Here is a 19420-nt window from a genome sequence, read left to right as displayed (position 1 = left end):
ACTTCCTGTGTCTCTGTCTCTTTTTATATCATCACACGTTCACAGCCAAAAGGGAACGCCTGTCAGATCACCTCTGCTGAGCACTGGGACCAAACGCAATGGTTGAGCAATTGCCAATGCAGGCTAACAAATGCCTCATTATTTATAGTTTATAAGAACATAAGAATTAGGAACAGGAGTAGGCCATCTCGCCCTTCGAACCTGCTCCGCCATTCAATAAGATCATGGCTGATCTGGCCGTGGACTCAGCTCCACTTATCCGCCCTCTCCCCGTAACCCTCAATTCCCTTCATTCCCTTGTTGGTTAAACAACATCAAAGTTTAGCTCATTTTAAACAGGTGTGACTGCTCAACCAATCAGGTTCAGTATTCTCAATTAATAGCACTGGGAACTCTGTATCTACGAGTTCTCATTGCTAATAATTGAGAAAAAAATAAACACAATAACACCAATTAAAAAATAAAAAACATATCTCACAATTAAAATTAAAGTTAATAAATATCTTGGAGAGAAAAAGAAATTCCGAGTTTTTACAAAGTTTTTTTAATTATGGTTTAAAATTAATTTAATGTAGTGGGCAGGGTTTAAAAAAAATGTGTATTAATTAAATTTTTTATGTTTTAAGTGTATTTTAAGACTCTTACTTTTATCAGGCACAAGAGTTTTGAGGACATTTGCTGGGCAAGATATGGGTAAATACTGCAATCTTGTCCATGCAAATGTCCTCGCTCCCGATATGTGAATGATCTGTCAAGCTGACAGATCGGAAAAGCCGGTTTTCAGTGCATGCGCATTGTGCACTGGAAAGCGGGTTTTCCGATGCCTTCCCGGGTCTGTGCAAACTCCATATGGACCCAGGGAGGCCGGAATTTCTGGGCCAATGTATTTGTACTGCTTGGCTAATATTTTCCCTAAACCTCACCGCCTCTCTAGCTCTGTTTCCTTCTTTAAGACGCTCCTTAAAACCTACAGGGTCGAAATTCGGTACCGCTGTTTTGGAGGCATGACACTGCCTTAACGGTGATTTTACCGCCAAGCGGTAATCACCGCCTCAAACTGCCAAATTCACTTTTACCGCCAAAAGAGGAGAGAGCAACGCTAAAAGTGGCGTTGCACACACATCCTCGGGCGCCAACAGAGCAGTAGCTCAGGAGGCCGACCGAATTTCCCCACGGTAGGCTGCCGGCATGTGAGTTGAAAAAACTGGATAAAAGAAAGTTTCCAAAAACTTCTCACGCAAACCCACACTTCCCCACTGGTGCCATTAATACATAAATGCTGAAAAAAATTCAAGTTAACAGCTTACCTTGATCTCTGGACAATACCGCCCCGATGTACTGACAGCTTTTCCAGGCTGTACAAACGCCTGCCGGTAAGACCACCATACCTATCTTATTTTGCAGCCGCGGCACCAAGGGGACGTTGTACACTCGATGACTGTAGTTGTTAAATTCGGCAGAACCTGACGGAATCCCGTTCTTCCGGGTTTCCCGAATGCAGAACTGCACCCCTGCTCCCACCTCACCTCACAAGTATCGGGGCCAATGCCATGATGCCTTTTTCGCCCAATTTACATGGAACTGCCCAGAAATGGGTCAACACATCCTGTGCCTGCTGGAAACAATGACATCAGATGGCTGACGATCCAGTGGCGGGTTAGCCTGATTTATCACGTATATTTTAGGAGAGCCAGTCAGAGATTCCAGGCTAGTATGACTTGTACTCACAATGCAGGGTCACGGTGGGTAAAAAGTGAGGGTGATCCATTGGAAAAGTGTCCAGCACCACACTAGATTTCTGCTCATTTGGCATCCTCTTCAATTTTCCAGTTGGTATTTATTCAAAAGTAGAATCCAAGATATTATTTAGACATCTCTACAACTGGCAATTGTTTATGCTAATATAGCACTATCACCTACCTGTCCATATAAAATAGGTAACCACAGCTGCTAGGGTGTGCTGTTTACGGAAATGCATTTAATGATTCCTATGTTTGCAGCATTTTGCTTATTTTTCCTGCTTTTTTTGTTGTTTATTCCTGTTTCCACTTCGTTGCTTCGCAGGTGTGGTGCCAAATTTTCTGGCATTGCTATTGTTTTATTGGATGTGTTCACAATATTGATAAGTTTCCCATTGGAAATCCCCCTTCACTTGTGATTTTGAAGAATGAAGAGGAAGGACCTTGGAGGGATGCCAGGTGGGGCAGACTGCACCTACCTCTTCACCAACTTACAGGCAGAGATGCACCTATCTGGCAAAGATATGAGATTACACAGGGTATACGGCACAGAAACAGGCCATTCAGTTCAATCAGTCCATGCCGTGTTTATGCTCCACTCGAACCTCCTCCTGTCTTTCCTCATCTAAATCTATCAGCATAACCCTCTATTCCCTTCTTCCTCATCGGCTTGTCCAGCCTCCCCTTAAATGCATCGATACTATTCGCTTCAATCACTCCCTGTGATAGTGAGTCCCACATTCTCACCACTCTCTGGGTAAAGAAGTTTCTTCTAAATTTCCAATTGGATTTCTTGGTGACTATCTTATATTGATGGCCTCTAGTTATGCTCTTCCCCACAAGTGGAAACATTGGGGTCAAGTTTCGGCCTGAGTTGCTCCTATTTTTTTGGAGCAACTGGTTTAGAATGGAGTATCTTAGAAATTGCAATTCTTGGAATTTAGTTTGCTCCAGTTCTAGTCAGTTAGAACAGTTTCATTTTGGAACAGATTTTTTTTTCAAAAGGGGGCGTGTCCGGCCACTTACACCTGTTTTGAAAGTTTAGGCAGTGAAAACTTACTCCAAGCTAACTTAGAATGGAGTAAGTGTGGATTTTTGTATGCTCAGAAAAACCTTGCCTACACTTTACAAATCAGGCGTAGGTTACAAATCAGGCATAGGGAACGAAGGAGGGGGGGGGAAGGGAAGTAATTAAATTCTACAAGCATTCAACAGTCTTACTTGTACAAATAAAGAGCTATCCTGACTAACAAATTACAAACAATGCAAAGACAAAATGTTGAATATTCCTACCTGTGTAAAGCAGCAGCAGCCTTCAAGCTGCGGTGCTTCAGGCAGGCCTTCCATGTTGGAGACAGGGGTGGCATCAGTGACTCGACGGCAGCCCAATAACAATGGCAGCAAGCAGCCTTCGAGCTGCGGTGCTTCAGGCAGGCCTTCCTTCCATGTAGGAGACAGGGGCGGCGTCAGTGGCTCGACGGCATCCGAAGACACAGCAAGCAAGCAGCCTTCGAGCTGCGAGGGAAGATGAGAACCTTCGGCCACGGGATAGGGGGGCGGCAGTGGCTGACGGCGGCCGAAGACACAGCAAGCAGCCTTTGAGCTGCGAGGGAGACTGAGGCCATTCAGCCAGGGACAGGGAGAGGCAGCCAGATAGCCAGTTTGAAACTTAAATTTGCAGAATGGGTGCTGCATTGTCAACACCAGGTGATTTATTACAGTGCTGCTAAAAGCACTCCTTCAGACACAAAAAAATCACCAAAATTCAATCCCAAGCCTTTCCAGGGGTCCACGAGACAAATCAACACTTTTCTTTAAGTCCCTTTAAAAATGGGCGAGTTTCTGGGCTACTGTGCGTGTGCGCGCGCTCCAACACGCACGCGCAGGGCTGTCGGCACGACGTTGCCTCATTTAACTTAGCCCCGCCTCCCTCCACTTGCAGAATCAGCAGGACTCTGTGGCTCTGCCCCCTGCTGCTGTGTGCGCGCCGCGCCGAGCTCCCAGGGACCAGCAAGGAACCGGAGAATTAAGAGGTATTTTTCTGTCGCACTTTTAGGTGTGAAAAACGGACATCCAGGTCGGGACTGTGCCGTTCTAGGCACGGCCCGAAACTTGGCCCCAAACTCTCTGTATCCACGCTATATAAACCTTTCATAATTCTAACCGCTAGGTCACCCCTCAGCCGCCTTATTTCAAGAGAAAAGAGATTCAACCTGTTCATCCTTTCCTGATATGTTTACCCTTGCATTTCTGCTTTTATCCTTGTAAATCTTCTCTGCACCCTCTCCAGTGCCTCGATACACTTTTTATAGGATGGCGACCAGAACTGTACGCAGTATTCTGGTCTAACCAAGGTTCGATAGAGGTTTAACATAATTTCCCTACTTTTCAATTCTATCCCTCTAGAAGTGAACCCTAGTGCTGGGTTTGCTTTTTTATGAATTTGCGAACCTGTGTCGCAACGTTTAGTGATTGGTGTATTTGTATCCGAGATCCCTTTGTTCCTCTACCCAACCCAGACTAACACCCTCCAAGTAATAAGTGACCTCCCTATTCTTCCGACAGGAATGTAATACCTCACATTTATCTGTGTTGAACTTCATTTGCCAATTATATGCCCATTCTGCAAGTCTTTTAATGCTCTCCTGTAATTTGTTGGTCCTCCTCAGTATTGACTATCCCCCAATTTGGTGTCATCCCCAAATTTAAAAATTGTGTTTTTCATTGCAAAATCTAAACCGTTAATGTAAATTGTGAACAACAGCGGTCCAGCACTGATCCCTGTGGAACACCACTACCCACCTTCTGCCACTGTGAATAGCTACCCTTTACCCCCACTCCCTGCTTTCTGTCTTGAAGCCAGCTAGCTATCCATTCTGCTACATGTCCCTTGACTCTGCATTCTCTGACCTTGTTCATCAGTCTATTATGGGGTACCTTATCGAAGGCCTTTTGAAAATCTAGATAAATTACATCGACTGCATTACCCTTGTCTACTCTCTGTTACCTCTTCAAAAAATTCAATGAGGTTCGTCAAGCAAGACTTTCCCTTTTGAAATCCATGCTGACTATTCATTATTATATTTTTGGTTTCTAGATGTTCTTCTATTTTCTCCTTTATTTTTCCGACCACCGATATTAAGCTGACTGGTCTATAATTCCCTGGACATGTTCTATCCCCCTTCTTAAATATAGGTGTTATGTTAGCTATCCTCCAGTCCTCTGGCACTACACCTATTTTAACGAATAATTAATTATATGCAGTAATGACTCTGCTACCTCTTTCCTAGATTCTTTTAAAATGCATAATGTAATCCATCTGGACCAAGAGTTTTGTCCTCTTTGCGTTTGATTAGTTTATTTAATATATGCCCTCTTTTTATTTTAAATACACTTATCTCATTACTAATCTCGTCATCCAATATCATGTCCACCTGTTCTTCTTCGGCAGTCCCTCGGAATCATGGATGACTTGCTTTCGCCCTAACATGAGTTCTCAGGTGACTGATGAGTCAAATGCGGGACCTACAGTCTCTGTCACAGGTGGGGCAGACGGGGGTTGAAGCTCCCTGTTCTAGCTCCCTGGTAAATACTGAAGCAAAATAATGATTTAATATTCATGCCATTTTTCTATCGTTACCTGTGGTATTATTCTGTCTAGATAAGTGAAGACAAACGTAGGTCCGTTGCTGTCGGATTCAGGTGAATTTATAATGGGGAACAAAGAAATGGCGGACCAATTGAACAAATACTTTGGTTCTGTCTTCATGAAGGAAGACATAAATAACCTTCCGAATGTACTAGGGAACAGTAGGTCTAGTGAGAAGGAGGAACTGAAGGATAACCTTATCAGGCGGGAAATTGTGTTCGGAAAATTGATAAGATTGAAGGCCAATAAATCCCCGGGGCCTGATAGTCTGCATCCCAGAGTACTTAAGGAAGTGGCTCTAGAAATAGTGGATGCATTGGTGATCATTTTCCAACAGTTTATTGACTCTGGATCAGTTCCTATGTACTGGAGGAGGGTAGCTAATGTAACACCACTTTTTAAAAAAGGAGGGAGAGAGAAAACGGGTAATTATAGACATCAGTAGTAGGGAAAATGTTGGAATCAATCATTAAGGATCAAATAGCAGCACATTTGGAAAGCTATGACAGGATTGGACCAAGTCAGCATGGATTTATGAAAGGGAAATTATGCTTGATGAATCTTCTGGAATTTTTTGAGGATGTAACTAACAGAGTGGACAAGGGAGAACCAGTGGATGTGGTGTATTTGGACTTTCAAAAGGCTTTTGACAAGGTCCCGCACAAGAGATTGGTGTGCAAAATCAAAGTGCATGGTATTGGGGGTAATGTACTGACATGGATAGAGAACTGGTTGACAGACAGGAAGCAGAGAGTCGGGATAAACGGATCCTTTTCAGAGTAGCAGGCAGTGACTAGCGGAGTGCCGCAGGGCTCAGTGCTGAGACCTCAGCTCTTTACAATATACATTAATGATTTAGATGAGGGAATTGAGTATAATATCTCCAAGTTTGTGGATGACACTAAACGAGGTGGCGGTGTGAGCTGTGAGGAGGACGCTAAGAGGCTGCAGGGTGACTTGGACAGGTTAGGTGAGTGGGCAAATGCATGACAGATGCAGTGTAATGTGGATAAATGTGAGGTTATCCATTTTGGGGGCAAAAACAGGAAGGCAGAATATTATCTGGATGGTGGCAGATTAAGAAAAGGGGAGGTGCAATGAGACCTGGGTGTCATGGTTCATCAGTCACTGAAAGTGGGCATGCTGGTACAGCAGGTGGTGAAGAAGGCAAATGGTATTTTGGCCTTCATAGCTAGGGGATTTGAGTATAGGAGCAGGGAAGTCTTACTGCAGTTGTACAGGGCCTTAGTGAGGCCTCACCTGGAACATTGTGTTCAATTTTGGTCTCCTAATCTGAGGAAGGACGTTCTTGCTATTGAGAGAGTGCAGCGAAGGTTCACCAGACTAATTCCAGGGAGGGCTGGGCTGCCATATGAGAGGCTCGATCAACTCGGCCTGTATTCATTGGAGTTTAGAAGGATGAGAGGGGATCTCATAGAAACATATAAAATTCTGACGGGACTGGACAGGTTAGATGCGGGAAGAATGTTCCCGATGTTGGGGAAGTCCAGAATCATGGGACATAGTCTTAGGATAAGGGGTAAGCCATTTAGGACTGAGATGAGGAGAAACTTCTTCACTCAGAGAGTTGTTAACCTGTGGAATTCCCTGCCGCAGAGAGTTGTTGATGCCAGTTCATTGGATATATTCAAGAGGGATTTAGATATGGCCCTTACGGCTAAAGGGATCAAGGGGTATGGAGAGAAAGCAGGAAAGTGATTCTGAGGTATTGATCAGCCATGATCTTATTGAATGGCGGTGCGGGCTCGAAGAGCCGAATGGCCTACCCCTGCACCTATTTTCTACGTCTATCCCTTAATGGTCCTATTCATATCCAAACCTTCCTTTTTTTATTGATGTACATGTAAAATATTTTACTATTTTTTTTATGCTCCTTGATAATTTAATTTCATAGTTCCTCTTTGCCTTCCTAATTGTTTTTTTGACTTCTGTCCTAATTTTTTCATATTTTCCCTTTATCATGCACTCCCCTGCAGTCTGTATACTTAATGTATTACTCTTTCCTTTCCCTCAATTGTTCCCTTATGACTTTATTCCTATTAGTGCTTATTCTGTTCTTTCCTTTTCGCGAAATATATTGTTCCTGCACTCGGTTCAACAACGTTTTAAATGTTTCCCATTGCTGTTCTACATTGTTTTTTGCCAATATTGTTGCCCATTTTATTTTCCCAAGTTCTATTCTCAGGCCCTCAGGACATTTAGAAAATCATAATACGGCCAAGCAGAGTCAGCATGGTTTTATGAAAGGAAAATCATGTTTGACAAATTTGCTGGAGTTCTTTGAAGATGTAACGAGCAGAATGGATAAAGGGGAAACAGTAGATGTGTATTTGGACTTCCAGAAGGCATTCGATAAGGTGCCACATAAAAGGTTACTACACAAGATAAAAGCTCACGGGGTTGGGGGTAATCATCATCATCATCATCATAGGCAGTCCCTTGGAATCAAGGAGGACTTGCTTCCACTCCCAAAGTGAGTTATTTGATGGCTGAACAGTCCGATACGAGAGCCACAGACCCTGTTGCAGGTGGGACAGACATTCGTCGAGGGAAGGGGTTGGTGGGGCTGGTTTGCCGCGCGCTCCTTCCGCTGCCTGCGCTTGGCCTGTCCATGCTCTTTGCGCCGAGACTCGAAGAACTCAACGCCCTCCCTGATGGACTTTCTCTACCACGGGCGGTCTTTGGCCAGTGTCTCCCAGGTGTCAGTGATGATGTCGCACTTTACCAGGGAGGCTTTGAGGGTGTCCCTATAACGTTTCCGCTGACCCCCTTTGGCTTGTTTATCATGAAGGAACTCCGCATAAAGCATTTTCTTAGGGAGTCTCGTATCTGGCATGCGTACTATGTGGCCTGCCCAGCGAAGCTGATCGAGTGTGGTCAGTGCTTCACTACTGGGAATGTTAGGCTGGTCGAGTACACTGATGTTGGTGTGCCTGAGCTCCCAGGGGATTTGCATGGATATTAGCATGGATAGAGGATTGGCTAACTAACAGAAAATAGAGAGTCAGGATAAATGGATCATTTTCTGCTTGGCAAACTGTAACTACTTGGGTGCCACAGAGATCGGTGCTGGGGCCTCAACTATTTACAATCTATATTAATGATTGGATGAAGGGACCGAGTGTAATGTAGCCAAATTTGCTGATGATACCAACGATAGGTGGGAAAATAAGTTGTAAGGAGTGCAAAGAATGTACAAAGGGATATAGACAGGCTAAGCGAGTGGACAAAAATTTGGCAGATGGGGGAAAATGTGAGGTTATCCACTTTGGCAGAAAAAATAGAAAAGCAAATTACAATTTAAATGGAGAAAAATTGCAAAATGCTGCGTTACAGAGGGATCTGGAGGTCCTTACACATGAAACACAAAAAGTTAGCATGCTAGTGCAGCAAGTAATTAGGAAGGCAAATGGAATGTTGGCTTTTATTGCAAGGGGGATAGAGTGTAAAAATTGGGAAGTCTTGCAACAACTGTTGGTGAGACCACACCTGGAGTACTGCATACAGTTTTGGTCTCCGTAATAAGGAGGGATATACTTGCATTGGAGGCTGTTCAGAGAGGGTTCACTTGGTTGATTCCTGAGATGAAGGGGTTGTCTTATGAAGAAAGGTTGAGCAGGTTGGGCCTATACTCATTGGAGTTTTGAAGAATGAGAGGTGATCATCTTGAAACGTATATGTTTCTGAGGGGGCTTGACAGAGTAGATGCAGAGAGGATGTTTCCCCTCGTGGGGGAATCTAGAACTAGGGGCCATAGTTTCAGAATAAGGGGTCGCCCATTTAAAACACAAATGAGGAGGAATTTCTTCTCTCAAAGGGTCGTGAATCTTTGGCATTCTCTTCCCCAGAGAGCTGTGGAGGCTGGGTCTTTGAATATATTTAAGATGGAGATCAACAGATTTTTGAATGATAAAGTTGTCAAGGGTTATGGGGAGTGGGCAGTGATGTGGAGTTGAGGCTAAGATCACATCAGCCATGATCTTATTGAATGAAATTGCAGGCTCGAGGGGCCAAATTGGCCTACTCGTGCTCCTATTTCTTATGTTCTTATAGTCAGCCTTTCTGCAATCTATTACCCTGGTTTTCGTCATACTTATGTCCTTCTCAATTATCATCTTAAAGTGTATTATATTATGGTCACTATTGCCTAGATGTTGCTCAACTTTTAATTTTCTTATCTGTTCTGGTTCATTCTCCATTACTAGATCCAATAGCGAATCATTCCTTGTTGGGCTTTTTACATATTGGGTTAGAATGGAGTCCAGTACACATTGTAGGAACTCCATTCCCTTATCCCCTTTACCTACCTCTTCTGTCCAATTAATATTGGGGTACAAGACCATGTAGAAGTGGGCACCCCTTGAGCAGACAGCCAGATGCAGAGCTGTGCCATCTACTGCAAGGACACCAGCAGCTAAACACACATTATGAGACTGGTACTGCTGGTGTTTTTAACGGCCACTGTGCCTTCATGTCCCCTTCCACCACTCCCCTCTCGATAGGCTGCATTGGTGAGGGTGTCCTGCAGTGACAAGCAAGGCCACCTTTCTTCCTACTACCAGCACTTCACCAGCCATCAAGCAGGGCTTTGGATTGTTGCACGCACCATTACTTGGCCAGCGCTTAGCTTTGCTGCCTCGATATTTATTGTGGCAGCCTCTGTGTTTTGCCAGACACCTTTACAAAGGCTGAAATATGGACATTAAAAATATTAGCAGCCATGTGTGGTCACTTACTTTTAAGTAGTTGCATCCATTTAAGTTGAACTCTCACCCTTTATAAACAGCTTTAATACATGATTTCCCAATCCACCCGTCATGAGGTCTCAAAACTAGGCCCAATGTGGGCCAGGTGCTTGGCACCACTATAAATTAAGTTTACCTACAAAACCAATGAGGCCCTCACACTTACACTTTGTTCCTGATTGGAGACCCGATCCGTGAATCTATTTCAACGTGACATACATCCTTGTAACACTGGCTCACAAAACCCTGTTTAGGTCGCTTCACCACAAGCAGCTAAGGAAAAGTTCTTCCATGAACCTGCTGTTTTTAACATCCCCGGTTTAGTTAAAGAATTATTTCATCTTCACACACACAACAAAATATACCACCTAGAGTTCCAACATTGACAGTTTGTGCTGCGGTCTCTGGCATTGGGAAGATGGCAGATGGTGTGTTGAGGGAGTAGTTTGCTATAATTAAAAGCCTCTCACTTCTGTCTCCACACTGCATGCTGCGTCAGAAACTGGGTCAGACAGCAGGTGAGTGAGAACACACAGGTGCTGTTCTCTCAGTATGTCAACATCAATAAATGACAGCCTTAGTGGGGTAGCAGGGGGAATCCACTCCGCATCAAATATTAAAGTGGTAGGATTCTTTGTAATGGTAACAGTCCACCCAACAATCAACATGCTAGCCTGTCTCCTTCAGTCACTGACGGTATTTCCCAAGGACGTTGCACTACTCCTATGAATCCTGGTAAGCTGATTCCAGGGACTAGAGGGAAGGTTGGGCCCTTTAGGAGCAGAGGGCAGTCCTCTCTGAAGAGCAGTGTGAGAGCAGCCTGGTCTCACCTCTGACCAGATCCTGGGAAGGAATCTGTTGGTCTCTGGGAAATTGCCAAGATAATTTGAGCTACAGATCAGCCATGATCTAATTCAATGGTGGAATAGGTTTGAAGCGCTGAATAGTCTACTCCTGTTCCTTATCTAACGTTCACACTTCGCTTAATTTTACACTGTTGCCCTATAATGCATCTGAACAGCACTCAACAGAATCCTAGATGTTTACAGCACAGAAAACCACTATATATGTATGTCCCAGATCTTTGCTACAGCAATCCAAAACTAATCACACTACCCTGCTATCTCCCCATTGCCCTGTATTAATCCAAAGCGAACCCCACTGACCTGCTCTCCTCATTGCCCTGTATCTTCCTCTGCTTAAAATGTAAGTTTGGTGGCTCGCACTGTAAACTTAGAGCATCACAGAGGAAGAATGCACTCAGTAACTACTTACTTATTTTCCAAGTGCCCATGTTTCAGCACTATGATCTATATTACTACCATGCCAATTTATTTGCTTTTTGACCTGTGAAATGGGGCAAGGACCAAAAACCAAGCAACCAACAAGGCCCCTGCGATGCACATGTTCACAGACACACATCAGGTCATTGATGGTTGGGATCCTCTGGTTGGGGCAGGTTCTTTACTTCACCAGTTGCATAGCAATAGCCCCTTTCAGGGCAAGGTGTAATGTGCATCAGGTGACAGTCATCTTGAAGGTCCAGGCCAACCTGTACTGCATGGCCTCCTCTGATTCTGCCCATCCACCCTCTGAACCAGCAGATCGGCAGGGATGGCCAGTGGCAGGGCTTCAGTTGTACTTCCCTAGGTTAATACCCACAGATGGCAGGTGGTGTGTTCACTGCTGTACTGAAACCCATGGACACCATTTAAAAAAACACAATGAAATGATTGGGTCAGCATGCCACTACCATGAAGACTCCTCTTTCTTCTACGAGGGGGAAAGGAAGGGCATCCAAAGCTAGAGCTCTCTGGACGACTAAATATATTGGCCGCAATATTTGGGGGGTTTAGCACGGCTGTTATGGCCAGTTTTGATGAAAAAAATGACGTCGACTCGCTTCTGTCCACTTCCCATGGGTCCCGCGGCAGCCGTCACTCTGGGAATGTCAGTAGCGCTGCTATTGCCAGCGCTCGCTCCAGATGTTTACATGTGGCATATGGTGATCTCAGTGAGTGCAACGCTGATTTGACGCACGATCTTCTATTTTGGACGGCCGCTCCTTTTAACACCTTCCCCGAACCATGATCCGCTGACCAAGTGTTCAGCAGCAGGAAGGATCTCCCCCCGCCCCCCACCAGCTTTTCAAAGGGATCATCAACAATTTGCAGCTGACTTGTTTTTTTAATTTCTACTGGCTTTTTCTAAGTTTGCGCAACTGTTTGGAGCTTTCTACAGTTATTTAAAGTTGCAGAGGTCACAGGGAGTGTTGCTGCATGTGGAGACGGTCTTGCTTCTCATTTAATGGGTTCTGTTCACACTACTTGCTCACAGCCATTTTCTTAGCTGGTGCTTGCAAGTGTCAGATACAGTACCGATGTGTCATTTTTTTCCTCATCCGTGTCTTCCTCAAGTTCAGGATCACAGGTCACACACAGTTACCCAAAGGGTCTTCGGAGTCATAAGGCATTTTATTAAGGATCGGCAGTTCAAATTTATTTAAACACAACATGCGATAGACCACTACAAGTAGCTGTTATTAGTCCCGTTCAGACAGACAGTTAGTGGCAAGAACAGTTCTTATCTTCACCGTCTGCCCTGAAAAGCCCTTTAGGTATTTCTTTTAAGGGCTGGGCCTGGTGTAGGATTTGGACAGGACCATTTAACCTATGATATGTTGAGTTCGTTGTCTCAACTCTTAGGTGAAAAACCTCCCCTTCCAATGAAATTACACCTTCTCTTGGACAGTATTTTATCTCAAGGTTCCTTGCTCAACCTCTTATCGAGGCCTGTTTTTGCATTATGCCCTTGTAACTCAGTTGCCTGTATAATTCCTTATCTGATGTGATTGGAATCCTTCAGTGTCATCAACTTGGGCAAACTGTTCAGCAGCTTGTAAGTGAGAAGAGATTGTGGGATGAGGGGGTGGGGGGGGGAAGAGTGGGATGTCACCATCAGCGATGCTTTCCGCTTCTCCACTCATCACGGACTCTGCCACAACCTCGCCAATTGTCTGGAACACTGCTTCCTCCAGGTTAGTTAGATTCTCAACCCTCCCTTGGCAGCCTCCTGCCTTCTGTTGGTCTCTGCGGTTATGAACCACCTGCAAGGGAAGGGTAAGTGTATCAGTGAATGTAGTGCAATGTGTTTGGGTGATGTGCCTGCCATAGAAACATAGAAAATAGGAGCAGTATTAGGCCCTTCGAGTCTGCACCGCCATTCAATATGATCATGGCTGATCCTCTATTTCAACACCATATTCCCGCTTTTTCCCCATACCCCTTGATGTCTTTTGTTTCTAGAAATCTATCTATCTCCCTCTTAAATATATTCAGTGACTTGGCCTCCACAGCCTTCTGTGGTAGAGAATTCCACAGGTTCACCACCCTCTGAGTGAAAACATTTCTCCTCATCTCGGTCCTAAATTTCCTACCCCGTGTCCTGAGACTGTGACCCCTTGTTCTAGACTTCCCAGCCAGGAGAAACATCCTCCCCGCATCCAATCTATCCAACCCAGTCAGAATTTTATAAGTTTCAATGAGATCCCCCCTCATTCTTCTCAACTCTAGTGAATAGTGACCCAGTCGACCCAATCTCTCCTCATACGACAGTCCTGCCATCCCAGGAATCAGTCTGGTAAATCTTCGTTGCACTCCCTCTATGGCAAGTATATCCTTTCTTAGGTAAGGAGACCAAAACTGCACACAATACTCCAGGTGCAGACTCACCAAGGCCCTGTATAACTGTAGTAAGACATCCTTGCTCCTGTACTCAAATCCTCTTGCAATGAAGGCCAACATACCATTTGCCTTCCTAACTGCTTGCTGCACCTGCATGTTTGCTTTCAATGACTGGTGTACAAGGACACCCAGGTCCCTCTGTACATCGACACTTCCCAAGCCATCACCATTTAAATAATACTTTGTCCTTATGTTTTTCCGACCAAAGTGGAAAACTTCACATTTATCCACGTTATACTGCATCTGCCATGTGTTTGCCCACTCACTCAACCTGTCTAAATCGCCTTGCTGCATCTTTGCATCCTCCTCAAAACTCACAATCCCACCTAGTTTTGTGTCGTCGCTGATCCCTGTGGTACCCCACTTGTCACTGCCCGCCACCCCGAAAAAGACCCATTTATTCCTACTCTCTGTTTCCTGTCAGTTAACCAATTTTCAATCTATGTTAATACATTACCCCAATCCTATTGCACACTAACTCTTATGTGGGACTTTATCAAAGGCCTTCTGAAAATCCAAATACACTACATCCACGAGTGAATAGCTGACAGCGTGTGCAAAATGTGAGTCTTGCAGTAGTGGTAATTGTGTGAGGGTGAAGTGAAGCTATAATTATGAGGTATGAGTGGTGATAGCTGGAGATTGTTGGTAGGTGAGTGATGAGGGTGTTGTGCATTGAGCAGTGTGGTGCAGATATGGCATTTGCTGAAGCCTGCACTCACCTTGACCAGCCGTGTGAGATCATTAAACTTTTTGTGGCACTGGATTCAGGTCCTGGGGACAACGCACGTCGCAGTCATGGATTGAGCTATCTCCTCCCAGATCCTTCTGCTGTTCAACCTTGAAGGCCTCTTGCCCCCATGTGGGCATAAGACGTCGCACTGAGAGCGGGTGTAGGCAATTAGCGCTGGGTGGTGCCCCCGCCCATTTTCAGGCCTTATCCAATTTCAAGGCCACAGAGATGAAAATGAAAGAGAAAAAGGAGGCTTATGATAAATGTCAGCTTCATAATACAGTAAAAAGCCAAGCTAAACATAAAGTACAGAGGAGAACTGATAAAGGAAATAAGAAGGGCAAAGCGAGTGTATGAGAATAGATTAGCAGGTAACATAAAGGGAATCCAAAAGTCTTCTTTAATCAATACTGTGACTCTGTCTTGTCTAAAAATCCTGTAACCAGGAATATTGAGCTGCCAATCCTGCCTCTCTTTCAGCCATGTCTCTGTAATAGCTATAATATCATACTCCCAAGTGTCTACCTGTGCTCTTAGCTCATCCGCCTTATTCGCTATACGCATTGCATTAAAGTATATACCATTTAGCACAGGAAGACCCCATTGATTGCTACTTACTAAACCTCATTTCCACTGTCTTACAGAATCACTTTCTAAATGCTTGCTATCCAATTTCAGCTTTACTTCTTTTCCTATTGAATTTGTTCTCAGGTTCCCATCCCTCCACCAAGCTAGTTTAAACTCTCCACAACAGCACGAGCAAAACTTCCTGCAAGGATACTGCTCCCGCCGCTGTTGAGGTGCAACCCATCCAGCTTGTACAGGTCCCATCTCCCCCAGAAGCAGTCCCAATGTCTCAGGAATTTAAAGCCCTCCCTCCTACACCAACTCTTCAGCCACGTGTTCATCCTCTTTATTCTTCTATTCTTATACTCATTATCACGAGGCACCGGTAGTAACCCGGAGATTACTACCTTTGAGATCCTACCCTTTAATTTTTCTCCTAGCTCCCTAAATTCTGCCTGCGGGACCTCATCTCGTTTTCTACCTATGTCGTTGGTCCCAATATGGACCACGACCTCTAGCTGTTTACCCTCCCCCCACCAGGATGCCCTGCGTCCGCTCTGTGACATCGTTGACCCTGGCACCAGGGAGGCACCATACCATTCTGGAGTCACGTCTATGGCCCCAGAAACGCCTGTCTGTTGCCCTAACTTTAGAATCCCCTATCACTAGGGCTCTTTTGTTCTTCGTCCCTCCCCTCTGTGCAACTGAGCCACCCGTGGTGCCTTGGAATTGGCTCTGGCTGCACTCCCCAGAGGCACCATTGCCCTCACCGGTGCTCAGAAGAGAATATCGGTTGGAAAGTGAGATGGACTCACCGGGGTACTCCTGCACTACCTGCCTATCGTTCTTACTCCGTCTGGTGGTCACCCTCTTCCCTTCTACCTGCATGCTTTTAAGCTGCGGGGTGACCACCTCCTGAAACTATCCACGTAGCTCTCAGCCTCACAGATGCACCGTATTGACTCCAGCCGCTGCTCAAGTTCCGAAACGTGGAGCTCGAGTAGTTGAAGCTGGAGACACCTCCTGCACACACGGTTGTCTACGCTGTACGAAGTGTCTAGGACTTCTCACATGCCACAGGACGTGCAGTCCACGGGATGAGCTGCCCTGCCATCCCTCTAATTTGACTTATCTAATTAAAATCTAATTAATAAGAAAAAGAGAGCGATGCTTACCAATCTAACAGCTACCGCTTACCTTCCCGGACGAGGGCTGTGAGCTCCTCGCCAGAAATTAACTCCTTGCCTACCTCTGGCCCTCCTGCTCCTTGGACTCCTGGCCTCCCGAACTCTCTGGCCTCTCGGACTCACTGAGGTTGAGGCCGCTCAGGTCAGGGCTGCTCGCTCAGGTCGGGACCGCTCGGGTTAGGGCCGCTTAGTGCTCAGATCGGGGCCTCTCGGACTCACCGAGGTTGGGGCCGCTCGGTGCTCAGGTTTTAGGCCAGTCCGAGCGGTAAGAAACTAAATTGTCAAAAGGAACAAAGGAATCTGGAAATTCAGCTGCTTAAACCACTAAAATTACCAACACAAGTTGAAAATAGAGTTAAGATTAATCTCCCTGCTCCGGCTGAGAGCACCTCACACACTGAGATTTGTGTGTATGCTTTTTTTTTGTTCATTCTTGTCAGATCAACTCCAGTGCCAAAGATCACTTTGCGCTATTACACTTGATCTTAGCCAAAAGGCCGAGAGGGGAAGCTGCACCGTTCCTGGAAACACTGCAATACCAGGTCGGTGCGTGGAGTGGACGGAACAAGCCCCTGTTCCATCTCCCTGTCCCAAAAAACAATTTAATATTTGGTCCCCAGATAGGGGATATTAAACTGATAACAGATTTTTTTTTTTAATGTTTTATTCGTTGCCAATCTTTCCAAATCTTTGTCAGATCAACTTGTCAGATCATAAACGCCAAAGGTCACCTTGCACCCATCAAGGATCACTCTGCGCCAATGATTTTGCTCTTAGCCAAAAGGCCTAGAGCCAAAGCACCGTTCCTGGAAGTACTGCCATACCAGGTTCGTGCCATAAAGGTGGATGGGTCAGGCCCCCCACCCACCTCCTATTTCCAAAAACCATAGGAGAACCACCTTCCTGATCCAGGGAGAACCACTTTCTGGTCATGGTTACTCCCCTGTCAGGTCAGTTACGCATGATCTTAGCCAAAAGGCCGAGAAGCGATAAGAACAGATACTACACTTGATCTTAGCCAAAAGGTGTGTATGCTTGTGTTGACTTCAGTTGCTGTTTCGATTCTGTTCCTGTACTGCCCTGTGCCTTCAAAAGTGGGTCTTTATTCCAAAAGCACAGCTTGTGATCTCGAAACAGATTTCCTGTTCCCTCCTGTGATATCAGCTCTCCTGCTGTGCAATACAATGCAAAGCCTTCCTTGGTATCAATGGTTGAGGAATGTGTGAATGTCCCTGTATTTTTTCAGACAGAATACCATTGAAGGTGTGAATGTTCCTCTTCCTCCTTTGACAGTGACCATTGAAGGTGTGTATATCCCTCTTCTGGTGCTCTGATGATGTCCAATCTATCAATGATTCATAGTTTTGCTGCAATGGCCGGAATCATTGTATGTGTGAATGTCTCTCTTTTGATGCCATTGTCGTGTGTGGATTGTCTCTGACTTCCAGTCCCTGGTCCAGACTGGTGCTCTGATGATTTGGCTGCAATGTTTGAATTAACCCTTTCCTGCCCAGCTCTTTTTGCAGGCTGTAATGCAGTTCTGAGTTTTTATATTTAATAGTCCAATTTTTACCGTTGGGGGAGGGCGGGGGGGGAGGAACGGATCCTACACCAGGGATACAGGACTTCAGTTACATGGTGAGACTGCAGAAGCTGGGGTTTTTCTCCTTAAAGCAGAGAAGATTAAGTGGGGATTTAATTGAGGTGTTCAGAATCATGAGGGGTTTTGATAGAGTAAATAGGGAGAAATGGTTTCCACTGACAGGAGGATCGGTAACCAGAGGACATAGATTTCAGGTAAATGACACAAGAACCAGAGGTGAGATGAGAATTTCATTTTTATTCAGCGAGTTGTTGTGATCTGGAATGCGCTGCCTGAAAGGGTGGTGGAAGCAGATTCAATAATAACTTTCAAAAGGAAATTGGATATATAGTTGAAGGGAAACATTTGCAGAGCTATGGGGAAAGGGCAGGGGGATGGGACTAAGTGGATGGTTATTTCAAAGAGCACAGGCACGATGGGCTGAATGACTTCCTTCTATGCTGTATCATTCTATGATTCTATGAGTAGCAAACACAGCGGCACAGGCCAACCATGCATTACCTATTTTATATGTATGCTAAGCTCTGGTAGTGCTGTTCTGATGCTGAGACCTAATTTTGAGTCCTAGTGTACATCTGGTACTCTATGCCACACAATGGCCGTGATTTCGCCAACGGGTGCGAGTTGTGTGCGGGCGGCATCGGTGGTGTGTGGGAAACTCACTCCTGGCTCCAACCCAACAGCAATCTTCTGTTGATGGGGCCCACCCTGCGAAGTTCCCGGCCAATTAACAGGAAGTAGGTCTGATGACATCATCAGATGGCGTGTCATCAGCCGGTTTCCTGAAATGGACCAGGGACAACATTTTTCTGACAGTTCTTCTGTCAGTGTTCTGCAGCATTGAGTTGCTGCAAACATTGATAAGCACTGCACAAAACTGCACAGCTGCACCCAGGCTCTCCCAGGACTCCCTCCAGATGTTTATGGAGGGTGTCACAGCACACAGGTTCCCTATCCTTCCAATGGATGGAAGGGACCTCCCCAGGACACCACGCAGCCTGGTTGCACATTGTACAAGAGGGCACAAGCAGGGATGTGGTCAGGAGGACCTGGCTGCATTGGTACAAACCTTTCAATGATCTCAGTAGATTACGAAATATTACTGCAAAGCCACACTTCAACCTCACCCTGCTGTGCCACTCATCACATCCCTATCACTCTGCCTTCCCTACCCTACTCCTGCATATCCTTACTCACACCAACTTAGTTTGCACCTCCATACATCCCTCTCTCTCTATCTACATTGTCACTTCCCCATCTCACTAGCCACTCCTCACACTCGCCCTCATCCTTGTCAATTCATACCAACCAACAACACACAAGGGTAGGCATTTGGTGTTTTAGCCAATATTCAAGTAGACTTTCTGCTAATATGTTGTCAAACATTGAAATCTTTATTTTGAACACGTGTTTTTGGACAGATTTGTGTGCAC

At 45.3% G+C, this 19420-nt stretch overlaps 1 protein-coding gene and 2 pseudogenes across 1 annotated transcript in view; 1 reads left to right on the top strand and 2 right to left on the bottom strand.

Moving 5' to 3' along the window:
- Positions 1–19420, top strand: part of hydin (HYDIN axonemal central pair apparatus protein) — a 1725340-nt gene that overhangs the window by 1003196 nt on the left and 702724 nt on the right.
- LOC139279118 (U2 spliceosomal RNA) lies at positions 16890–17049 on the bottom strand (annotated as a pseudogene).
- LOC139279113 (U2 spliceosomal RNA) lies at positions 17175–17375 on the bottom strand (annotated as a pseudogene).

Source organism: Pristiophorus japonicus, chromosome 13 (genome assembly GCF_044704955.1).
Source record: "Pristiophorus japonicus isolate sPriJap1 chromosome 13, sPriJap1.hap1, whole genome shotgun sequence".
Taxonomy (NCBI): domain Eukaryota; kingdom Metazoa; phylum Chordata; class Chondrichthyes; family Pristiophoridae; genus Pristiophorus; species Pristiophorus japonicus.
Note: the sequence above shows the minus strand (reverse complement) of the source record. Positions and strands in the feature narration are given on the sequence as shown.